This window comes from Tachypleus tridentatus, chromosome 10 (genome assembly GCF_004210375.1).
Source record: "Tachypleus tridentatus isolate NWPU-2018 chromosome 10, ASM421037v1, whole genome shotgun sequence".
Taxonomy (NCBI): Eukaryota; Metazoa; Arthropoda; class Merostomata; order Xiphosura; family Limulidae; genus Tachypleus; species Tachypleus tridentatus.
In genome coordinates, this window is record NC_134834.1 from 90,771,605 (window position 1) to 90,792,154 (window position 20,550).

General features: G+C 33.8%; 1 long non-coding RNA gene across 3 annotated transcripts in view; it reads right to left on the bottom strand.

Moving 5' to 3' along the window:
* Positions 1-19,895, bottom strand: part of LOC143228143 (uncharacterized) — a 93,344-nt gene extending 73,449 nt beyond the window's left edge. For 2 of the 3 annotated variants that reach the window (XR_013015216.1, XR_013015214.1), the window contains exons 1-2: positions 19,706-19,895; positions 18,438-18,543 (exon numbers count right to left, since the gene is read on the bottom strand). This is a non-coding gene — a long non-coding RNA (uncharacterized LOC143228143). Of the gene's footprint in view, positions 1-18,437; positions 18,544-19,476; positions 19,530-19,705 lie in introns of all 3 variants that reach the window. The other variant, XR_013015215.1, reaches the window with a different exon arrangement.
* Between the last annotated feature and the right edge of the window lie 655 nt (positions 19,896-20,550).

The window sequence follows — 20,550 nt, forward strand, 5'->3', positions numbered from 1 at the left end:
CTCGTACGTTCAGTTAATAATGCAAATAAAATTAATCAGAATTATAATAATAGGGTGTGTGGTCATAGAAGATAGCCACGTTAACAACAATAATGATATCACCAATAAGATGCTCATTAATACAAGTTGCTTTCTACAAGCTAGTGTCATATCAAAACAAGAAAATCTCAAAGTTAATAAAAACGTATTGAATTATGCACTACAACTGGTGGAGAAACCAGTCCTTCTTAAGAATTATCATACAGCTTTGAGATTTTTTTGTTATGCTAACTTAAAAAGAAATTCTCATGTTATTACTCTTAAGCAACTTGTCTACCTTCAGGGATTTGTCTTTTCGGTCTTGAAAATGATTTCATGAAATTTTTTTCCTCCCTGTTTTTTAATCCAATTCCACTTGGAATTTCTCGTACTGAATCGCAGGCAAGGAAATTATCCATAATCATGCCTCAGACGATGAAATACCGAGTACAGTAGCGATAAGACAAGAGTACCAAAGATAGGAATGAGTGTACAAAACTAGCTTCAAGGCTGGTTGTGTTGTTTTTACGTCGAATCAATTTGATTACATTCGGCTTTAGTCCTAGCGAACAAGAGTTTGATGTTTTTATTCGCTCAGATACGAACCAACCTAATATGATTACATAAAGTAATTACATTATTGTTTACACTAAACGATTATATTCGAATATAACATTATTTAATGTCTAGTTTCATGTATGATACACAAACATGCTCTCTCTCTCATGTACAAACATAAACATGTTTATGTATACAGGGTGGAGCAAACGTAGCCATAGTTTAATTTCTGTCGTTTCACTATGACACAAGCAGTAAGTAAATTGGTTTCGTAAAGTTTTGTTTGGAATCAACTGTAAAGTTACTTCTACTTCACTTGGCTATATAATAAATTTTTCCCACCTGTATATGAATAATTATACTACAGGAACTTCCACGGGCCCCCGAATTTTTTTCTTTCAAAAGTAAATGAAATAAAAATGAAGAGTAACAAATATTATAGTTTTTTTTTAAGTTTATTTGACATGTCGTGTTGTAGAATACAGAGTACATAATACTTCTCGTGATTCTTGGCATGCGCAGCTTTACTAACGTAACGACAGTACAAATTGGAATGTTAAGCGTCCTTTTGTGACGTTACTTTAGAGTCTACTGACTGACTGACGGACAAGATACCACTATATCGTGATACGAATAGTTAAAACAGTTGAACTCTCCACGCGGCCTTCCTCCCTCTTTCAGCCGACATAATCGACACTAATTTTTGTATAAATTTCGTAGGCTAGGCGTGACCTAGTGGTTAGCGTGAACGCATATCTAATTCGAGGGTTTGTATTTTGAGTCCCATTAACTTTAAAATACATTCCACACCTTTGATCGGTAAGTAAACTATGAGATCCACGACCAAATCTTATTATTGGAATATATCAAAATAGGCCAGGAAGTTGCAGTGAGTACTTTTGACTTGTTACCTTCCTTATAATCTACCAGTTCAAAAATTTTATAAATGTTATGTACAAAGAGCACATTGTTTAACTTGCGTTAAAAAGACAACAAACAAGACATTTAAGTTTTGCAGCCCACAAGTGCTCTATATCCCGTCTAAAACCCTTAAATAAAGAGGGAAGAAATCAGAGATTACAGAAAATGGCAGCTTCATATTCACAGCTAGATAACTTTAACGGAAGAGCGAAGTAAGGTTACAAGTAAAGTTCTCCCACTCAGGGAGGTAGGTTTATGGACTTACAATTCTAAATCAGGCTAAGGGTTCTACTCCCTGTTATGGACGGAGCGAGATAGCTCACTGTGTAGGATTGCGCAAAAATAACAATACGTGTACGTAGCAATAATTGTTTTCTATTCACATGTCAAAAATCTTAAGTTTAAAAGTAAATATTAAATCATCAAATAAATTGTTTACATAACCTCACGTTATATTCTAGAACTAAAGGTTCATCCAAAGCATTAGATTTGAGTCCATATAACGAATTATATTTTATATAAACTTAATTTTCTCATTACTAATCTCATTCAGAGTTTGGCTATCTTAATTTCTGTATAATCTCTGAGTTATATTTTTCAAGACCTCCCTCCTGTGACATAGCGTGTTACCATACAAACAGTTTTCAAAAACCAACTCCACAAATAAGACATTCAATATGAACGATTTTTCTTTTTTACTCAATCAACACGAACACGAACATCTAATCTGAGGGTCGTGAGTTCGAATCTCTGTCTCACCAAACATGATCGCCCTTTCAGCCGTGGGAGCGTTATAATGTCGCGGTCAATCCCACTATTCATTGGTAAAAGAGTAGCCCAAGAGTTGGTGGTGGGTGATGATGACTAGCTGCCTTCCCTCTAGTCTTACACTGCAAAATTAGGAATGGCTAGCAAAGATAGCCCTCGTGTAGCTTTGCGCAAAATTGAAAACAGACCAAAAAATTTGTTAAGAAGTCTCATACATCCTGTGTTAGCATTTTAAACACGTAAACATTCGTTATTTTAGTATTTTTGGTTAATTTACTTATTCAGCAAATTTAACCTTATAAAACGATTTCGTTTGTTTTTGTATCATATCGCATTTTTTTCATCAAATCAATATAAGTATAGTTTAATCTTTATTATGTACAAGTATACTATTCAAAAAGCGAATAGAAGCAAACAGAACACTATTAATCACTTTAAATGAGAAAACTACAACACTTGGGCGTTGCACTCTTGATACTGGTAATTATTTATTATTCATTGATATTGATTTCCATTTACTGGTTAAATATTTATAATTATGTTATTCACATTGTGATGATACATATATATATGCACTCGAGGATTAGCATATTTTGATTAAGGTTTGTTGTAGTTACAGCTTTTCACCACCAGAGCTTCAATACACGTTTATTAGCAATTTGATTAGCACAAGCAGAACTTAGTAGGAGATCACAATAGGTACGATAAATTATACATAAGTGACTAATTCTTGATAGAAACTTTTCCACTCATTAAACTTTTCCTTTAGATTCAAGTATGTTGTTCAAATTATACCTCATTTAATATGCAATTCCAAGGGCGTAGGAAATTTACGAAGTACAATGAAAAAAGCAATAAAACTTTACCACATGAAAGCATTTCTAGTAAACCTCTGAGCAATGAATATATTACAATAACGTTACAAACTTCTTTGGCCCGGCATGGTCAGGTGGTTAAAGCACTTGACTCGTAACCTGAGGGTCACGGATTCTAATTCCCGCCACACCAAACATGTTAGCCCTTTCAGCCGTGGGGTCTTTATAATATGACAGTCAATTCCATTATTTGTTGGCGAAAACAGTAGCCCAGGAGTTGGTGGTGGGTGGTGATGACTAGCTGTTTTTCCTCTAGTCTCACACTGCTAAATTAGGGACGGCTAGCGGAGATTGCCCTCGTGTAGCTTTGGCGAAATTCAAAACAAGCCAAACCAATGTATATATAGGATTTGAAGGATATGTAAATTTAGCCGGTTATTTTTCGAAAAACACATATATATACATATATTTCTTATTAGTACAATTTATTGTTTTCTCCCCGTTTCATTTGTTTAAAATCTACCTCGGAGTAAAGATGAGAAAATGTAAAATGTGCAAAAAAAAACAACCAAAAAAAAACACTCGATTTGCAAAGGATTGACCAAAGTTTGAGTTTCCTTACTTATTTTGGGCTCTCCGCTAGTGCAGCGGTATGTCTACGGATTTACAACGCTAAAATCAGGGGTTCGATTCCCTCGGTGGGCTGAGCAGATTTCCCTTTGTGCCTTTGCTTTTGAAAAACACACACTTATTTTGAAATATTTAATAACGTTTATTATACTGTTTGCATCTGAGGTGTTGCGTCAGTTTGAATTAGTAGAGAGCTTTAAATATTACTAAATAATAAATAAAGTTTTCATTCGACGCATAGGAACACAAAGGTTACCCTGCAAATAACAGAAAGAGGTGAGATCTGAACGCTTACTTCTTTATTTCACTCCCCAGGGGCCCTAAGGATAAACGTTAGGCTTAACAGCGATAGTTTATATAACATTACAGAGAAACTCAGAATCAAACACCACATAATTTTATTCTTTCGTACACTAAAAGTTAAAAAAAATTCAGAATTCAAAAAGAGTTGTGTCTCAAAATTTATCACACGTTACAATAAATCTTCCAAAGCAAACATTTCATTTCCTAATTTGTCGAATCGTGCACAAATCTACTCGAGGCCTATCTACACATGCTGTCCCTAATTTAGAAGTGATAATACATTAGAGGGAAGGCATCTTGTTGCAACATCACCCGTCATCAAACCTTGGGCTACTCTAATCAATTTGTAGCATTGATAGTCACATTAAGTCTCACAGGACGAGTATGTTCGATGATAGAATTCGAGCCGTCGACTTACAGATTACGAGTCGAGCATCGTAAAAAGCAGCCCATGCCACGTTAAAAATATTTAGAGTTACTTCATATTACGACTGCAAGCGCATATTCTACAGCATTTGTCATTACCAGTTACAAAGCCCCAATTTAACGTTTACAAAATTTCACCAAAAATAGCAGGTTCCTAAAAAAAAAGTGTTGGCTGCTTCTGGTCAGTCTGGCATGAGCTGGTGGCTAAGGCACTTAACTCACAATTTGAGGGTCGGGTGATTCGATTCCCGTCCCCAATTATGAGCACTATTTCAGCCATGGTGGTATTATAACGTGACGGTCATTCCCACTAAATGTTTGTAATGAGTAGCCAAAGAGTTAGTGGTGAGTGGTGTTTACTAGCTATCTTCTCGTTTGTCTTGAAATTCAAAATTAGGGACGGCTAGAGCAGATAGTCCTCTGGTAACACTTGGGCGAATTTCGAAACAATACTCCTATTCGATATAACGTAGATACGTTTATGCAACCATCGGGAACTTATATGTTAAGCTTAGACTAAGTTTAAGAAATCTATAAATGAGAAGACACTAATAGAAATAATTTCTAGGATCTAAATACCAAGAGTTAGAAATATTATCGCACAAATATCACTGTGCTTTGACCTAATTTTGAGTAAGTCTCTAATTTTCCAAATCTCGTAAGTAACATTTTAAACTATTGAAGTATTGATGCTGTATATGGAAGTAATTACATGAATCAATATTAAAGCTTCATTTTGATGTTTTTTAAGCATTCTTATAATAGAAAATAATATGATCTATATCCCTCTTAGCTTATCACTATTTATGAAAAAGCGAGGAATGCTCACGGGTCAAACCTAGAGAAAAACATGGAAGATACAGATTTCTGTAGCTCCATCATGTTTAAAGTAATAGCCAACTAAGGCTGAGGTTCATTTGATTTTCGATCACATGCGGAAAGTAATTAGATTCTGAAAGAAACATTTCGAATTTTGTAACTTTCATATTTCATTGATGTAAGGAATAATCTTAGGCTTACAAATGAAATAAATTAAAAAAATTTATGTCAATGAAAACATTTTGTGGAATAACTCTGAGTATTTAAACTTTTTCTTACAGAAAGGAGTGTCTCCTGATGTATCTTTGCTCCTGTTTCAAAGTTTGGCGTTTAAAAATGTAATAACATTAGAAAAATAATTGTTTTTTTAAACTGGACGACTAAAGTTGCATATTTTAAGCAAATAGTATGTTTCGCTTCCAACACATACATCGCAAAAGAATTGTTTGTTTGTAGTTAATTAAGCACAAAGCTACACAAATAACTATCTGTGATCTGACCACCATGGGTATCAAAACCCGATTTCTAGCGTTGTAAGACCGCAGATATACCGCTATGCCTCTGGGGTAAGAATAAAATCTAATTCTGTCACTGTTTCATTAGTGTTTTGGCACTATATACCAACCTAATATATTTAATAATAATTAACAATTAAAATATGAACATATTTTTTGTGCCTAATCAACAGTGAAAATAACCGTTATAGTAAATGAAGTGTGATTTTGAGGGAAATCGTTAAATAAAGTTTCATTAGGTTTAACTTTTTCTTTAACTTTGTATACGTTTACACAGTAAAACTGTAGATAAAATGACGTTTTCTACTTTTTTATTTGTGATAAACCTAGCAGGGTGAAATAGAGAAGGTGACTACGTGTAGGTTTAGTTTGTTTTAGATTTGGCTGGACAATAACTGACTTTCTATTGTCGTACCAAACAATCTAATATCAAGATCTCTAAATTATTCAAAAGTTTTTCAACAAAAATGGCTTGAGATAAATTTGATTTATTCCGAAAAATGTTGAGAAACAGCTTTCCTATTGAAGATTATTAAAGACTGAATTTATAAATCATCACGTTGAAACAGTTCTAAAAAGCCAGTTTCTAAAATGTGTTATAAAACATGCAAAAACAATACAAACATGACAACTGATATTGTACAGTACAAGTCATTAAAGTAAACCACTTGTTTCTTAATATCAGTTTCCTGTGTGCGCGCGCACATGTTCCTAGAAATGCGATTTTTACTATCGAAAAACCTTTTAAAATGTTGAACTTTAATTTTCGAAACTTATTCATTAATATTATATCAGTAAAGAAACGGCTTAGGATGAGCAAAGAAATTAGATTCAAACAAACTGGCCTAGAGCTAACGATAAAGCTTTGACAGCATTATAGCATTTTTATAGTTCTTCTTCTGATGGAACTTAGCACAAATAAACTGCAACGCCAACCATTACATGTTCCAACATAAATGTATTTGTATATATTTTTATGTGTTGAAAAAGATTATTTATTTGTTTTTCAATTTCGCGTAAAGCTACAAGAGAGATATCCGCGCTAGCTGTCTCTAATTCAGCAGTGTAAGACAAGAGGTAAGGCAGCTGGTCATCACCGCACACCGCCAACTCTTAGGCTACTCTTTTACCAACGCATATTAGGATTGACCGTCACATTATAACGTCCTCACATCTAAAAGGGCGAGCATGTTTGTTGTGACGAGGATTCGAACCCGCGACCCTCAACTCAGATTACGAGTCGAGCCCCTTAACCACATGGCCATGTTGGGGCCTGTGTTGAAAAAGAAACAAATGGTCTAGAAGTTGATCTACTTATTTTGGTAACGTTTCTTTTCTGTATAATAGAAAATTCGTTACCAGCAGAAGTGTGGCTATTCAAATGCTTATAAGAGCATAAGAATGTAAACTAATATTGAAAAATGTGAAAAACCTATCTGTAAAGTTGAATATAAACCATATTTAGACTTATTTTCTTGAATAAAAACTCTATTAAACGACGATTCTCAATCACATAATATCCGTAGTGTAAATTGAAGTATTAAATTCATTCATTCAATGAATGAAAAGTTATTGATTCACAAACTCATATCTATCCTTCAAAAGGACAGAATACTTGAGTGTGATTTTTAGGTTGATAATATATATTTCAGATTTCACGGTATTTCTGGTGCGTTGTTGTCGTTTTTGTTTCTCAGAAGTATTCTGAATTCAATATTTGCTTTTGGTTATTGAATCTGAGCGCTGACTTTAGGAATGAGTAACTGTGTTTCGAAACAATGTTTTTAAAGTAGCCCTTCTCCAATTTAGAGAAACCTCTAAGTGTGTGTGTGTAAGTGTAATCTGGACGTACGTGAGTTCTTCAACCTTTGAAATCTTATCTTTGAATCCAATCTTTAAAGTAAAAAAAAAAAAAAATAAAGTATATAGTTTCCAATTTGTAAAGATAGATAATTAAAGGACCTTACAGCTATTTTATCAGATGTCCAATCAAATTTCAAGATAGAATAAGCGTAGAAAACTCATCTTCAGATGTCCAATGAAATTTTATGTTCGAATAAGTGGAGAAAACTAATCTTCTTTTCTAATAAGACCATGAAACTAATTTGTGGTCCATTCAGAATTGAAAAAAATATAAAAAACTCAAAACTAAGCAAGTAATAACATTATTTTATGCTTGTTGTTTGTTTATACAATGAATTCTGCTTTCAGTCTACCATGGAGAATCGAACCCCAAGTTTTCGAGCTATAACTATGTAAATCTACCGCTGACCAAACAGACGACGTTTTGTAAAATATTACCATAAAATATAAAGTTTTATTTCGTAAAAATTGGAGAGACAAACTTATTTAACTTTTAAGTTTATTTGACTTTTAAAATTTATAGGAAAACTCGACTCAACAGAGGTAAATACGCCGAAAATGGCTGTACAAGTATTTCATGACGTAATATAGCTGAAAAATATATAACTAAAACATAAGGTACCAGTGGCAACGACTAAGAAGAGCTAACATTTTCATACGTGCTTTAATACGTATATTTTGGTAAGATTGGAATTTTTAGAGGGGGCGAGACTGTAGCATAGACACATGCCCATGAATATAAATATACACACACACACACACACAAACACTCGATGAATACTCATAAAAAAGTTACCCGATAATATGAATACAAATATATTTAGAACATCAGTTGGGTCTCATAAGCTGATGCATCTTACAAAATATTTTGTGCCCACAGAATTTTTCCCATGGGTCAACCAGGAGTTCAATCCCTCAGAGTGGACAGATTGGAGACTGTCCATTGTTTATCTTTGTACTAAAGAAAAAACAACACAACAATTAAATCACCAAAATGTCAGAAGAAGTATTATTAAGTAAAATGTGGACTTCATGAGAAAAACTGTGTATAAAGACAACTTACATCTCAGTGTTGGAAAAAAAATAAAGCAAAGTATAATAAACAACAAAACATGTTTTTAAACCTGCACTTATCAATATTGTAAGTTATGCTCTGTCATGTTCACTTTGAAAACGTAAAGCATGTATACACATTTCGAAACATAAATGTTAATGTCATTTTATGAGTGTGCGTGTGTGATGTTTTATAACAAAGCCACATCGGGCTGAGTCCACCGAGAGGAACTGAACCCCTGATTTTAGCCTTCTAAATCTATTCCCCTTGGGATATGGGAACGTCATTTTATGAGTGTAAAAATAAAAATAATTAATGCCTCAGATCGTGACTTATTTTAGAGCTTTTTGAAGGGTTATCATGGAATTTTAATACCGGAGTGATAAAATGGTTTTAACTTATGAAGAATGTTTTGTTTTATTTTAAATTTGAATTAGACACAATGTAATTTATATCGCCTGTTATACATTCAATTTGTTTTCCGTTATTTAAACTTTCTTGTAAGTTTTTTTTTTCTAATTAGGCTTACTTTTTTGAATTCTTTGTAACCTACCTTTCATCCCCCCTCTCGGTGGACCCGATGTGGCTTTACTATAAGAAACCACACACACATACACACCTTTTATCCTATCGGACATTGGGCTAAGTTTTAGTGATCATAAAAGAAAAATATTAATAAAATCAATACCAATCTATAAGCGTCATCGAAAGAAGGAAAATGCCAGACATGTTTGAAGCAAAAGGTAACGACATTTAGTTCAAGAAAAATTACAGACGACTTCTTGCGATTCCAACCCAATAACCCATTTCTCATGAGTACTTACATGACATTTAGAAAACATTCTAACATCCTTCTCGTCTGTTGTTCGTTTTAAATGTAACGTTTTAAATTTGAGCACCATTTGACATTTCTACTTATTCAATTTCGCATTACGTTATTTCCAACAGAATGAGACATTGCATTAACGCTCATTTATAAATGTCTGAAAAATTATATATCACAGAAAATTTTCACATATATTTTGATACAATGTCTACATTCTGAATGATAAAAAATGTTAATTTTTACTGACGACCTTTCGTTCGTTCAATTCCGTAAATTCTAGAAATCGCTTGATTATCAAGCCAACGAAACAGCATAAACTCAATTATTCAGTAAAGTATATGTAAGCAAATTTGTTTCCATATCATGCATACTATTAATAAATTCAGAGGTAAAACCAAAGTTATTGGCACACTTTCATATAACTCATGTATGCCTAACCCATATATTTTAGCATTTTAGCACATTTTTATTTTTCATTAACTTAATGTTGTTATTATATATAGTTGTGTCCACAATGATTTTAAATATAAATTTATCTTGCTTTAATTAACCACTGGTGAGTCTTACGGAAGTAAATCTAGTAATAACAGGAACGTGTACAAACTTTTGTTTTTTATTGCCCACAAATTAATAAATGTAGTAGTTAAGACATGTAAAAGTCTTTATGACTTTGATAAAGCAAGGGAACACAGATATACGAGGGACATATTTTGCTTCTTTAGTCGCCTTACTCTGAATAAGGATGGTCTTTAAAAAAAGTAACTGAATAAAATAGGGAAATTCACAGCTGGTTTTTAAATAATATTTCGGCTGTGTGTCATAAAATGTCATGTTGTAATAAGTAAATATTCCAGTCTCCAGTAATTTATAATTTGTTTAATTAACGTAGCGAAAGAGACTTTAGAATGAAATTTTATTTGGCAGACAATTTTTAATTATGAATAAGGCAACTTTTATTTTCACAATTTGCGACTCTTTTTGTTTGTTTGTGTACTTCAAGAATCACCAAAATGGCACACCGCTAGAATCCGGGTTTCGATTGTAGTTTTTTATTTCAGAGGGAGTGTACATTGTGGAATAAATATTGAAAAGTTAAGATGCAATTTTGTAAGAATGGTTGATAGAAGTTTTATTAATATTCGAAAATTTTCCTCGTGAAATAATTTTTCTTTTGTTAAAGAACATTGTTGGGTTTTGAAACACTTAGATAGAATATTAAAAATTTCCCATACAAGTAAATCTTTTAGTTCCGTCCCAAACGGAATTTAGTAATATTTTTTATTACTGGTTGAAAAATAAACTAAAAAAACGACTTTCCTGTTCGTCAAATCGAAATATCGCTCATGTTCAATGACATTAACTGGGAATCTCGTATGGGGAGTATGACCAGTTTATCCAAGCGCCTGATTTAATAATAATAAAAATCAACATTTCTTTAAGCCAGAAAATTCAATCATGATAACACAACGAAAGCTTACTCCAAAAACAGCCTGAACCGTGTTATAGGAAATGTTTACTTTTAAAACAGATTATTTTATTATCAAATTTGTTTTAGAGATGAGAAATTTATGTAATGCTAAAATAGTAAAATAATAACTATTTTATATGCAAAGATATGGACTTAAAGCCTACATTCTGAAAGACTGAAGCACAAGTTAATTTCAACATTTTATTTTGTTGTTGTTTTTTTGTAAAATTTCAGTTTTCCCCAATGTTTTTGTTTTTTTTACAGCCCTACAAATTCGTGAAATGTTATTTATGTTATTATCTTGCATTTGTTATGAGTAAATATAACATGAAATTTACATTTAAAATCAAGTTTACAGAAATAAATTGTTAAAAATAGAAATAATTATCTATTAACAAATACATTAATAACTGTATATCGGAAAAATATCATACTTTACACACAAAAATACACTTTCAAAACGCTTCCATTTTGGTGTTCTTCTGTAAAGGAAAAATAGATTATTCTGTGAAAATTTGGGAGGTTTGGTTTGGTCCCGGCATAACCAAGCGTGTTAAGACGTTCGACTCGTAATCCAAAGATTGCGGGTTCGAATCTCGTTAGCACCAAACATGCTCGCCCTTTCAGCCGTAGGGGCGTTATAAAGTGACGATTAATCCCATTATTCGTTGGTAATAGAGTAGCCCAAGAGTTAGCGGTGCTAATTTAGCAATGTAAGACTATAGGAAAGGCAGCTGGTCATCACCACCCACCGCCAACTCTGGGGTTACTCCTTTACCAGCGAATTGTGGGATTGACCGTCACATTATAACGCCCCCATACCTGAAAAGGCAAACGTGTTTGGTGTTGTTGATATTTTTAAAACAACATTATTTAACGCTACTTAACACACAATGGAAGTTTAAAACTTATATAAAGCTTTAAGGTTGAAACATACAAGTAGGTTTTTCTTTGTTATGTAAGTGTCATCAGAGGGTACCTAATTTTACAGACTGAAGACTATCCTTGAAGATTCAAAACCAGTTTTTATGTTTTTATGTATATTCTTATATAATTCTTTTAAATAAATAATAATGATAAAGAATTATATATATATATTTTATAGGTCACGTCACTGAAAAAATATATTTAGTTCCTGTTATAAATAAATAAATAAATACATATATATATATATACATTTCCTTCATTTCATACAAGGGTAAATTCTAAGAACCTATGAGTGAGAACAAAGAACGATGTGTCAACCACAGTACATCTGTTACATCCAGCTTACAACTGTAAACATCAATACTGGTCTTTTACTGATCATCTATAAAACGTCATCATCTCTTCTGTGCAATCGCTTTTATCAGTGTGAGCAATAGAGTAAAAGAAAAAAGAACAATCGATCTGCTATATGATGTATACCTTCAGATGAATCTTAAAATCTTTCCTTTCTGCTTCAATTACCAAAAATCCTTTAGAATGTTTTAGCTAATCTACTTTCCTTTTCTCTTTCACCCAATAGTTCACCTATATCTCGATGGTCGTTCGATCCGTCCACTACATTACACCGACTCAGCTTTCAAAGGCGTCGGTACACTTTTACCTTATTCATTTTCACGTGCTCTCACTTTGCTTTAACTAAGCATAAAGTATATTTCGGGAAAAAATATATCGCTTTAAATTCATGTTTGTAAGCCGAAGATAAAGTTGTGGTATAAACGATGAGATAAACAAACATCACTCTGATAAAGTTTGTATCCCGAAGATTTTTGGTATCTCCATTTCATATAAACTCTCTACAGATGGCCCGGCATGGCCAAGCGCGTTAAGGCGTTCGACTCGTAATCCGAGAGTCGCGGGTTTGAATCCCGGTATCACCAAATATGCTCGCTCTTTTAGCCGTGGGGGCGTCATAATGTGACGGTCAATCCCACTATTCGTTGGTAAAAGAGTAGCCAAAGTGTTGGCGGTGGGTGGTGATGACTAGCTGCCTTCTCTATAGTTTTACACTGCAAAATTAGGAACAGCTAGCGAAGACAGCCCTCGTGTAGCTTTGCGCGAAATTCAAATAAACAAACTCTACCTGGAGACCTTGCGTCTAAATGAAAGCCCTACTTGACAATTTCCGTTGGGAAAGACTTCACCGTAAAGCTGTTATGTCAAAATATCAGTATTTCAATACCTCTTGTATTCAGCAGTACAATTGTACAGATATCCATTGGCACTGCTTCTGATGTCGTGGCCGGTATACTTTCGTATGGAACAGCGTGAATTCGTTTCTGTGTCAAACTACTTTAGGTATGGTACTGTTCAACAGAATGTTGTAACAGAATACCTCATCTAATTGAACCAAATATCATCTTGCTCTCGTTTTCAGGCGTAGATAATTCATGATTAAGTTGTCTGGAACACGTGGAAGATTTTCTTTGCATACACTTCTGGATTATGACTTGTTGCAGGTGTCTTTCTGGATGATCCTGATGACTTTGTTTAACAAAACTATTAAGTACAAGGGATATATAGCCCAACTTATAAATTACAAACCTGCCACCTAAACAGAACTGAATGTACGAATGTCTTGCTTTGGAAAGGGTTGTTATGTACTCTTCCCAAAAAGCGATAACTTCGGTAACATTACAAACAAGAAGAAATGCTGTTCTAATAATCCCATTAAGTTTGTTTCTCACCTTACTTCTAGCTTGTTTCTTCAAACTCTTTTTACTCTGATCGCCACAAATGTGCTTAAGTAACAGATTCAAGATACCTTTAATGTTATCTGCATAAAACCTGTTGTTTCGAACCTGAAGTAATTCCATGTATTTGTAGAGAAATGTATAAACTAAATTATTTAACAAGTTGGTTAGTTAGTAGATTTCACAAAATGTTTTTAATTATTTGTTTCTACGTCGGATAAGAAAATAACTTCATCATATTTTTTGTATATTACCAGCACTCACAATGAGTGACTACGTCAACTGACCAGGTTCCTGTTCAAAAATAAATTATGAGATCTAACCTGTAACGACACAGATTAAACAAATAATTTGATAATATTCAACTATAAACATATTCATATTAACGTGTTGGGGCCTGGCATGGCCAGGTGGGTTAAGGCGTGCAATTCGTAATCTGAGGGTCTCGGGTTCGCGTCCCCGTCGTGCTAAACATGCTCGCCCTTTCAGCCGTGGGGGCGTTATAAGTTACGGTCAATCCCACTATTCGTTGGTAAAAGAGTAGCCCAAGAGTTGGCGGTGGGTGGTGATGACTAGCTTCCTTCCCTCTAGTCTTACGATGCAAAATTAGGGACGGCTAGTGCAGATAGCCCTCGAGTAGCTTTGCGCGAAATTCAAAAACAAAACAAAAAACAATTGACGTGTTTGAAGACATACCGCTGTACTAGCGGGGTGCAGTTATTATAAAACAAATCCCTGAAAGACAGACGCTATCAACGTTCGGGAGGGAGGAAGAGGTCTAATGTACCTGACCCTCCTGGGTATTTAACATCACTACCCAAATACCTACTCAGCGAGACTCGACTCGACTCGACGTGTTTGAGACAACAGGATGTGAATTGTAGACCATCAAGGTCATACTCAGGTCAAATAACGATTCAACTGCATGAGGTTAGTAAGTAACAACATATTAATAAGATTATATAAAAACAAAACAGTTTATCGTTAATGATAAATACAATACACAAAAACATTTACAGGCTAACTGAAATTCATAATATGTTCGCATGGCAAAGCAAAAGTTACTGCTATAAAATAATGTTAGTCACAAATATAGTATTCCCTCTAAGTTGCGTGACCACACAAAAACTAACCAAGTGCCGCGCACTTGGGGAAGGACCTCCATACGTTGACGGCCTTAATGACCCTAGCAATCGATAGGCCTAAAGCTCAAATAACCAACTGGTAGCGTCGCAAAGCGGTCCTATAGCCCAATAGGGTCGATAATCTAAAAATAACCTCCCTTGAAAAAAACAAAACTGATAGCGCACATTGTCTCAATACAGGTGCACATGAAAATATTTATTTCGCACATGAACTGAAAAATTAGAAGGAACATTAATGACAACTCAGTTCATTTTTACGTAAGTCAAGAGTTAATGATGTGCTCTTAAACACCACGAGAACTTCCGATACATCCCCTCCAGCAGCTTACCCTATAAGGGTAATTTGGTAGATTCAGAACTTCGTGTGGTATTGTTACACCATTACTCACATACGAGATCGAGATATGTCGACTCATCAGAAAACGTAATACGCTTTTAGTCTTTCATCAATTCAGTGTACTCTCTTTATATTATTACTTCAGTTCATTCTCTTCATATTTCAAACAAACGGTTTGTGGACTAGTTTTCTGTTGTAATGTGACTTTTTATACGACGCCTTTCATATATTACAATTAAATTTACTCGATTCCTCACAAATACTTTAGGAATCGTTCATGTAAGTGTTGCACTTTACAAGCCTTTTCTCTCGACCTTTTACCCGCAATTTTTTGTTGTTTTTTCAGATTACTCTAATAGAAGACGTAACTTCTAACATGAGACATCTTGGAGTAGAAGATTAGAAACATGCTATTTTAATAAAGGCTCTATTACAAATCAGACATTCTTTTCTCATGTTTCATCTAATGATCAGAAAGAACCTTGCCCTTTCTCCATACCATTAAAGAACACCCACTAATGTGTACACCTTTTCCTCTAGCAGGTTTCAGCAATCATTTTTTTTTTGTTTGCTTGGAATTTCGAGCAAAGGTACAGGAGAGCTATGTGCGCTAACCGTCCTTAATTTAGCATTATAAGACAAGAGGAAAGGCAGGCAGTCATCTTGGGCTACTCTTTTACAAAAGAATAGGATGGGGGATTGACAGTCATGTTATAACGCCTCCATGGCTGAAAGGCCGAGTATGTTTGATGTAACGGAGATTCGAACCTGCGATCTTCAGACTGCGAGTCAAGCACCCTAAACACCTGGCCATGCCTCATCAACGACTTGTTGTTGCACCAAGTGATAAATGTATTTTGTATATCTAAATAACTGCATTGTTATGCATATACTATTGAAAGGGTTCTAATAAGAGAAATCAGACGTTATGCCTGTTAAATAACTAATCAACATACAAAAATGTATGTATAAATTAGAATTAATGTGGTCTCAACTGTTTTGAACACTTAATCTAAAGTTTTAAGTTCATTTGTCTGTGGCTCTCTTTCTAAAATATCTTTCTAAAATATCTTTTCATACATCTTTCTTTACTAAAATAAGAAGATATAATTTAGTTCGTGTAGAACGTCAATCCCTATTTAAGCACGTTTCTAGTAACGTAAAATTTTATACAGTTAATAAAACATTTGATTTCAAAGACAGAGCGTCAGTGCAAAGTTTCATTAGATTTAGCTTCTGTTGTACTTTAAATTTGCATTTTTTATAGTTTTGTTTACGCACAAATAGTTTTTGTTGGATATCACTTACTATCGAAAAAAAACTATTATTTATTGGCTGAATGGGTTTTTATTTCTGGAAGAACTAAATATGAGTTTGTTTTCGAAATTAATTTGGCACAGTCTTCATTGTTCTGCGTTTAAGCACGCTCAGAAAACACTGAGATTTCCATTTTGAAGAATTTATATAATCTTTATAACGAGTAATTACCACATACATATTATTTATCACATGTTATAAGACAGCATAATGACAATGAAAATGCCTCAGACCCTTCACCTTGAACTGAGTAAATAGTGTTTTCAAATACAAACGTATAGTAATAACTTATCTATTACATAGGATGGCCACAGACAAGTTGTTGTACTGTAAAAGATCGGGCATGCTGAGCTAAAACAGCACAGTCAACATGCTGCATGTATTTATATTACTATCATAGAGTCAGTGGACTCAATATATAGGGACAACCAAGGTACTCAATAGATATAATACAAATATGAATGCTAAAAATCAACACGATAGAGAAATTTACTTTAAGGGATGGTTACCGTTCACTTTCTCTTGTTTCTCTACCCAAGAAGAGCCGAAACAAGACAAGAAATCATCCAGGAGGTGACTAGCCCACCAATTATTTCATCTTTCTTTTTTTCTTGTTTCAATTGAGATATCTCTACAAATACTTTATCATTACAGTCAGTTTAAACCGTCCATTATACGTCTTTATGGGCAGGAGCCGGCATGGCCAGGTGGGTTAAGGCGTTCGACTCGTAATCCAAGGGTTCCGGGTTCGAATCCCCGTCGCACCAAACATGATCGCCCGTTCAGCCGTGAGGGCGTTATAATGTGACGGTCAATCCCACTATTCGTCGGTAAAAAGTATCCCAAGAGTTGGCGGTGGGTGGTGATGACTAGCTGCCTTCCCTCTAGTCTTACACTGCTAAATTATGGACGGCTAGTGCAGATAGCTCTTGAGTAGCTTTGAGCGAGATAAAAAAACAACTTTTTGGAGAATGCAAAATGTCATCGCTTAGTTTTAATAACTAGTAGTAATTAAAAAACAAAAAATAATTCGTGTGTATACGATGTTATACCAAACTGTTTCAAGGTCCATGCGTTTCTTGTTTCCAAGGGCTCTAATAATGTATGAGTCAAACAAAAAACGAAGGAAGAGTACATACAAACAATATCGTAATTAATTCCACTAATTTTAATGTTGGGGTCCTCTTTGCTCAGTTTTCTACTCAGAATGGTGTTACAGGAAATAAAACACAACTCAATACAATGCAGTACATGGACCCCACCGGTAGCATTACCACCTATATTTTAAGACGAGTAATGTTTTGTTTTAAGTGGTCACGGTATAAGAAGTTATAGAAATTCGCTGGCGTTAAAGAAGTTCAAATACAAATTATCTAATAGTTGAACTCTAATCTGACAGTTATAATATTCTTTATAGATTGCATGTTTGTTATCAGACACAAAACTATGTAATGGACTATCTTTGGTATGCCCACCGTTGATATCTAAATCCAATTTTTTTAGCGTTATAAGCGCTAATGCTTACGGCTGAGTTACTAGGAGGCGTAATTTATAAGAAATGAATCGTTATTAATCAAAGCACAAAAGTTTAATCAACTTACATTCCTACCTCAGCATATTGCCTGTTAGATTATGAGCCACTGTTGATTAACCTATCACATAATCATAATACAATATAATATTGCTGTGATTACACCTATTCAATTTGCTGAAACTGTATTGTGTACGAATATTTAATTATATCTTGTTTGGAAATATATGTACGTTATTACGATACCAATATAACTCAAGCACGAAGGCCTACAATGAGTAACCTCTTCAATTCCATCTCTTCTGTGAGAACAGTTCCCATTTCGCCTACTTCACAGCCTTGCGCTTAACAACAACCACTTTTAAATCCTCACTAAAGGGTTCCAGTCAGATAAACATTCTAACTAAGCGATAGGTTACCTTTACTTTAGTCTTCCTATACATACATACAAAAAAGCTCCCCGCTGGTACAGCGATTACTCTGCGGATTTACAACGCTGAAATCAGGTGGCTCGATTCCCCTCGGTGAGCTCAGCAGATAGCCTGATGTGGCTGTGTTGTAAGAAAACACACACATAAAAGAGTAAAATATATACAAATATTTGTTGCGTCTATTCTACGTTTCGAAAATGATATAAACTTGTTAATAATTATTGCACTTTTTGTTTGCACTTACTTTATCTTTGTGATGCTGAAGTAATGCTAGCATCTTTCATTAAGTTGCTGTTATGATGGTTTGTTAGAGAGTAAGAATCTTGTATATCAACACATGTCTCGATTAAAATGTGTTAAATATATAGAACTGTAATCATATACCACATGATTTTTGGTATATTCATCATATAAGAGAGAGAAATTTAAAGTTTCATAAATTTCTTGCACGAAACTTATAATTTAAAGAGTCTAAGAATAATGAATTTCTCGTTTTTATTTTATATTCTCTAAAAAAATAAAACCCCTACCGTCCATTTTAGTTCAAAATAAAATGTACAGCTTAAATCCATCATGTGCTGTTAGTTATTTGTAAAAATAGCTCCAGACAAAATATCCTATATGAACTAAAATTCTCTCCTGTAAGTTTATATAGACTGAACTGAAATGTTTTGTAGCTTTTAGAAGTTACAAAATTGTATATCAAACTGTTTTGTGGGATTTTCCCCCACTATTTCAACGACTGTATAGGGGAAGACAGAAGAAGTGGAAGAATACCCTTTTCATAAGTTTTATGAACTTGGGAACGCTCCAAAGTAATTTTATGTTAGGCGAGTTTGAGCCCCTAATAACGAGTTTATGCTGAAGTGATCTGGAAGTACATATACGACCACACCACTTGATCTAATAAATTAACCCATTTTTAACTAATTAACTAACACATGAACGAGGAATTGCAAAAACGAAACTTGACGGACACTATCGGAACTCTTGAGTCTAAGGCATTGCTTTCTTATTACTTCTTGAATTATAATTTCAAATTGTTATACTTACTTGGTTCGATAAAATTTTCCACGTTGCATTTTCATACATGACGACCTTTTATACTGCGATGCATTTAAAGAAGGAAAAAATAAATTTTATATTTTTACAAAATACATTCTGAGATGAAGCTTTTGGAAACAATAAAATAACTTGCTAAGCTTCTCATCACAAGTATAAAAGTTGCAAGTACCCAAATCATAAAATAAACATTCAATACATTTCTAACATGAATTCTTACCTATGAGGTAAGTGTGTCATTACTGCATTCATATAGATAAGTCTCTTCTAGAAATCTTGCAGGAGTCTTGTGTGGACCTGAGAATTAACTCTTTTGATAGGAAGAACTCAGCTATGTTGGAGTCCTGACTTACTTGTCAGAACCCAAAACCCACTACCCACTACCCAAAACTAACACACGTGTTGGTGAACTAAAGGAATAAATACATGCTGCGTCGATGCCTGATAATTTCAACATGCTCTCTATTCTTATTAGACCTGTTAAGATATTGGAGCGACATCTGTGGAGAAACAAAACAATAACAAGATAAAATATAAGACTCGGAACCCGCCTCAGATTCCAATGGTAACTGTCTGGAAACCTTTGTTTAAAGTCCCAATTTTACTTAAGTATGTTAAAGTTTGATATAAATGTTTCTGCTACAAGGACAAAAGTTCCAAAAGAAATTATTTGTATTAAAGATTCAAACAAAAATAAATACTTTGATTATCATAGAGATTTTTTATAGGAATACTAGCCGGCTGAATTATTTATTATAACTGAAAATATCTAATATAGAAACAAGAATAAAGTAGTAAATTCCAGGTATGTTAAAAAACAACCTGTAATGATACTGTGTTCTGATATCCAATGTCTTGTCAGCTTATGTGTTATATTTCTTTATGAAGCAAATTATTGCATCTTAGTTGCAAACCTAACGTTATTACATATAAAATCACTGTTTCACATATCCAGTTATTCTACAATAATTCTTACGAGTCAGTTATAGGTCAATTCTTCTTTTGAAGAATAATTATAGTTTTAATTTACATTCAATCTAATATCCAGAATAGTGGAAACAAGAT